This window comes from Mastomys coucha, unplaced genomic scaffold, assembly GCF_008632895.1.
Source record: "Mastomys coucha isolate ucsf_1 unplaced genomic scaffold, UCSF_Mcou_1 pScaffold5, whole genome shotgun sequence".
Taxonomy (NCBI): Eukaryota; Metazoa; Chordata; class Mammalia; order Rodentia; family Muridae; genus Mastomys; species Mastomys coucha.
This window is the reverse complement of record NW_022196911.1, coordinates 91675807-91681548: the sequence shown is the minus strand read 5'-3', so window position 1 is coordinate 91681548 and position 5742 is coordinate 91675807.

Sequence of the window (5742 nt, the reverse complement as noted above, 5' to 3'; positions counted from 1 at the left end):
TTGGTTTTTGGGCTTTTTTTGAGACAGGGTTTCTCTGTGTAGCCCTGGCTTGCTCTGTAAAGCAGGCTGGCTTCAAACTCAGAGATCTACCTACCTCTGCCTCTCTGCCTCTCTGCCTCTCTGCCTCTCTCTCTGCCTCTGCAAGTGCTGGAATTAAAGGCATGTACCACCACCACCTGGTTTCATATGAGCATTTTGCTTTCGTGTACATATGAGGTCAGAAGATGGTTTCCAGTCTCCTGAAACTGATAGTTGTAAGCTGCCATGTGGGTTTTGGTAACCAAAACCCAGGTTCGCTGCAAGAGCAACAGGTGCTCTTAACCACTGAGTCATCCCCCCTGCTCCTTATGGATCTTTTTGATACAGGCTCTCCCCCTGTCTGGAACTTACTAAGAATGCTAAGCCGTCTGATAAACCAGCAAACCCCAGGGATCCAACTGTCTCTCCCTCACCAGTACTGGGATTATGAGCGTTAGCCAGGCATGGTGGTACAGGCCTTTAATCCCAGCACTCTGTTGGCAGAGGTCAGTAGATCTCTGTAAATTGTGGGTCAGTTTAGCAAGTTTCCAGCCAGCAAGGGCTATATAGTGAGACCCTGACTTAAAAAAGAAAAAAAGGAGGCAGGTTGAGATGACTCATGGTTAAGAATACTTAATTGCTCTTGCAGAGGACCCAGATTTAGATCCTAATGACCACATGGTGGGTGGCTCACAACTGCTTGTAATTCCAGCTTCAAGTAATTTAACATGTCCTCTGACCTTCTTGGACTCCTGCACGCAGTGGTACATGTATGTACACTCAGGTACACACACACATGCACATAGAAGGATTTTTTTTTTCTGAGGCAGAATTTCTCTGTGTAGCCCTGGCTGTCCTGGAACTCAGTCTGTAGACTGGGCTGGCCTCGAACTCAGAGTGCCTCCCAAGTACTGGGATCAAAGGTGTGTGCCACCTCTGCTCAGCCAAATCTTTTCTTTGTGTGTGTGTGTGAGCGCACGTGTGTGTGTGTGCGTGTGTGCATGCATGTGTGTGTGTGTGTGTGTGTGTGTGTGTGTGTGTGTGTGTACAGGTCATGTAATGTATGGAGGTCAGGGGAAGACTTGAGAGAGTTGGCTCGTTTCTTACATCACTGGGTCCTGAGACTCCAGCTCGGCCTATCAGCTTTGGTGGTACACTGGCCTTTATTTGCTGAGCACCCCAAGATCTTTTATTGAGTATAGGTGCACAGTGCTGGGGAGGCAAACCCCATCATCACAGAGCAAAAAAAAAGCAAAGAAAACCCCTTGCTAAGGCCTGCAGAGAAAATCAATGAATGTTGGTATCTTGGAATGACAGCGTTGGGAGGCATCTTAAGGGCTAATTTAGTCCCTACAGAGATAGGGAAATTGAGGCCCAACATACATCTCACGCTTGAGATGTGTAAATACCAAAAACAAAACAAAAGAACCCCACAAGAGAGAAGGGGCTCGCTCAAGTAATATACTCTGAGGCATTCAAATAGTTTTTAATTGGACTTATGAAGGAGCAAACAGGAAATTTGGTCCTTGGCTTCCAATTCTAGTGGAATGAAGGGGGAAACTGAGACCTAGGTCTTACAGTAAACTATGGATGCCCACCGCCACATTTTGTAGCCAAGCTATGGGCTCTGTGGGGTATTGGGGGAAGCCAGGGCGGGGAAGGTGGAGTCTTTCCTAAAGGGAATCCCGAGCCTCTTCAATCTGCTCCAACAGGGGTCATAGAGCCTTGAATCCTGCCCTCCCCTCCCCAGAAGTCACAGCCAGGTAGGTGGAGAGACCATCCTGGAGCCACCATCCTGAGGGCAGAGGGCCTCCCAGGACGGGCTGCTGTGAGCCCCAAGCTTTGCCGTCTGTGGACTGGGGCTGCCCCTGCCACGCTTGCAGGCCCGCGCGGTTTCAAAGCATTCAAAGAGCAACAGGGTTATTAATGCTTGGCTTTTCCTAAGCACGGATTCTTTCCCTCCTCCCCCAGGACCACGGAGGCGTCTGGAAACTGAACAGAGCCAGCCAGTCTCGGGCGAACAATCAGCAGCTCCGACGCCGAGCTCCGCCGAGACAGCGGCAGACGCGGGGGTGGCGCGGGGGCCCGGGCGGTGCGCGCTGGGGTTGCCATGGCCCCGGCCCCGCTGCACGTGCCGCGGCTTTCCGGGGCGCTCCCGCGGTGATGAGCGGGGCTTGTCTGGAGAAGGGCCGTGGATCCGTGGCAGGGACCCTCGTCCCTTGGACAGCGACCTCCGCCCAGCCCGGGTCACGCCTCGGAAGGCGCCATGTCCCGGCCCGGGCGTGTCGGTGCCCGACGCCCTCAAGGGTCCTCAAGGGTCCGCCGCGGCTGCCAGAGCCCAGGAGTTTGGGGCTGGACAGGGCGGGGACCAGGACCCCTGAGCCCTGCACCCCTTACCTCAAAGGTCTGCGCATGAGCAGGACAACTTATTGTTGGACAAGCATGACCACCCCAGACGCTTGCTCAACTATGAGTTGGCAGCGAGGAGGGCGTTGGGGGGACGGGGTGGGGGAGATATCCCAAAAGCCAGCAAGTGTGACCTCAACTACAGTCCTCTGCACCGAACTAGGTCTCTTCTAAAGGATTTCTGGAAGCTGGCTTATTATTCTCCTGTCTCAAGAGGATGGGACGTGGAATGCTTGGCTGTCTGTCATCCTTTGTCCAGGGGTATACAGAGCCTACGGCTCAACCAGCTCTTTAGGTCTCGCTGATCAGGAAACTGAGGCCCGGACCGGGGGCGGGGGGGCTGATTAATTCGAGTCCTTACTATAGTTAAGAAGATGCTTGGATTGGTGTCCCCCTGCTTTTGTCTTGAATTGCTGTCTCCCTTCTCCAACACTTCACAGCCCACCTCGATTTAAATCAGAAGTACCCCCCGAGGCAAAGGACACCCAGACCTTTGCCAAGACTAAATTAGGAAAAAAAAAAAATGTCTGAAAAGAAAAATACAAAAGATTTCTAATAAAAGCCATCTTCTTGGGCCTGCTCACTTACTGACACCCCCACTCACCTGCACAACCTTGCTTGACATTTGCAGCCTGGCAGCTCTGCACACACAAACAATGACACTTTCTTTGGCATCTAGAAGTAGAAATGCCCAGAGACCTGATGTGACCTTACTCCAGTAGGGCCCTTCTTCCTGTTCTCAGAATAGCTGCACTGAACAGGCTTGGGAGGCTCTTAGACTATAGCTCCACCACAGACTTAGTGTCTCTAAGAGGACCTGCTCCTAAGGGGTCACTTATCTGTGCTACATTTATGAGGGTCTTCAGGCAGGTGACTGTGCTCCTGTCAAGCCACGGAGCCTCCCTTCCTCTCCCCGCCCCCATGGCTCCCCACGTGCTTTGAGACAGGGTCTCCTGTAGCCAAGGCTGGCTTTAAATTCCCTATGCACTCAAGGATAACCCTGAACCCTTTCACCTCTCAAGTGCTAGAATAAAAGCAAGTGATACCATGCCCCGGTTATGGGATGCTGGGGTTTGAGCCCAAGGCTTTGCTCGTGTTAGGCAAGCACTATATCAACTGAGCTACATCCTTGCTCCCATTATTAACTTCCATTTTTTTGGCTGAAGCCCAAAATTTCTCTCCATCACAGCTTACAAGACTCCTACTGCCCGCTCCAAGGCAGTGGGGGCACATGCCTTTGATCCCATCACTTAGGAGGCAGAAGCAGAGGCAGGTACATCTCTGAGTTCGAGGCCAACCTGGTTTACAGATTGAGTTGCAGGACAGCCAGGTCTACACAGTGAAACTGTCTAAACAAAATTAAACAAAAAAGCAAAGAGAAACTAACCCCTACTTAAAAACAAAGACAAAAAACACTCAACTTACCACTTAGCCCACGTTTTTCCTCTCCCTTAAAAGAAATGCTTAGCGTGTAAAGATGTCCTACATAATGGAAGGAAAGAGGTGAGTCCTACAAGGTGTCCTCTGATTTTCATGTGCACATGGTATCACACACACACACACACACACACACACTGCACATAAACACAACATTAGTTAAATTAAAATCGGGCGGTGGTGGCGCACGCCTTTAATCCCAGCACTTGGGAGGCAGAGGCAGGTGGATTTCTGAGTTCGAGACCAGCCTGGTCTACAGAGTGAGTTCCAAAACAGCCAAGGCTACACAGAGAAACCCTGTCTCGAAGAAAAAAAAAATTAAATTAAATTTAAAATGCCCAGCATTGGAAGGGAGAGATGAGAGATGGGTGAATTTTACTGTTTTTCCTTACTGTCTCGTGTCTCTAGATGACTTTTTTCTTTCCTCCTTTCTTGTTTTAAGATTTAAAAATAATGAATTGTGGCTATGTACAAATGCCCGAGGAACCCAGGGCACTGGATCGAGCTGAGGCTGGAGTCATGGGCAGTTGGGGATTGTCTGTTGCAGGTGCTGGTACTCTGCAAGACCCGCACATGCTTTCAACCACTGGGCTGTCTCTCCAGCTTGCCGAGCCTCTTTATTTACCCACTGATGGCTCTCCTGTCCCATGGGCTGATCTGTTATTTCTCTCTTGTGCTTTGTGCATTTTGGTTGTGTGTGGTGTAGGCTGAAGGCACAGACATTGTCTGTGTCAGGGACCTTTCCAGAATCATTGTCCCACATGAACAGTTTTTGTTTTTGCAAAGCAGGGTGTGACCACTCTGATTTCTTTGGCAGAATTAAGTATATTCTGCCTTATAGCCTGGAATTGCCATCTTGCTCCTGTCTCCACTGCAAAGGTCCTCCATGGTTATATTTAGACACGGCTTCATTTCCAGTCTCTATGGAGGGGCTAATTCAGCCATTATCCAAACACACCATGGCAGTGTTTCAAACCACACCAAGGAGGATCCTCTGCTTCCATGGCACACATCAAAAGTAGCTCTTTCTACATTCCTGCTCTGCCCACAAACAGTGTCCCATGGGAAGGGCCACTTGCTCTTGCTGTGGCTAATTGCAAACCCTAGGGTACTTAGGGTGACCTAGAGAGAAGCTAGGGTACCAGAGGAGGATTTGGGGTCTTTCTCTACATATGTGAGCCTGGCTGAGCTATTGGTCACTCTTATTCTCTGCATGATCTATTTTGGGGGAGGGGGGAGGGGGACACAGTCTCACATAGGCCATGATGGCCTTGAACTCTATGTAGCCAAGAGTGAACATAAACCCAGTTCTCCTCCCACCTCCCAGTGTTGGGATAATAGGTGTGAGCACTGCATTCAGATTTATACAGTAGAGAAGACTAAATTGAGGACTGAGAGGCTGGAGTGATGGCTCAGTGGTCAAGAGTGCTTGTTATTCTTACAGATCTTTTGGAGTACCCAGGTTAGGTTCTCAGAACCCACCTAGTGGCTCACTACCATCTGCAATTCCAGTTCCAGGGTATCCAATACCCTCTTCAGAACTTCAAGGCACCAGGCATGTACATGGTATACAGACATCCACACAGGCAGTACATTCATAGACATAAAACAGATACTAAATACCTCCCCTCCTTTTGATATTTCAAGACAAGGTTTCTCTGTGTAGCTCTGGCTATCCTGGAACTTGCTCTGAAGATCAGACTAGTCTTGAACTCAGAGATCCACCAGTCTTTGCCTCCTGAGTGCTGGGATTAAAGGCTGGGATTACACCCAGCTTCCCCACTTTTTTAAGAATTAAGAGTTTAAAGCTGGACAGTGGTAGCACACACCTTTAATCCCAGCACTTGGGAGGCAGAGGCAGGCGGATTTCTGAGTTTGAGG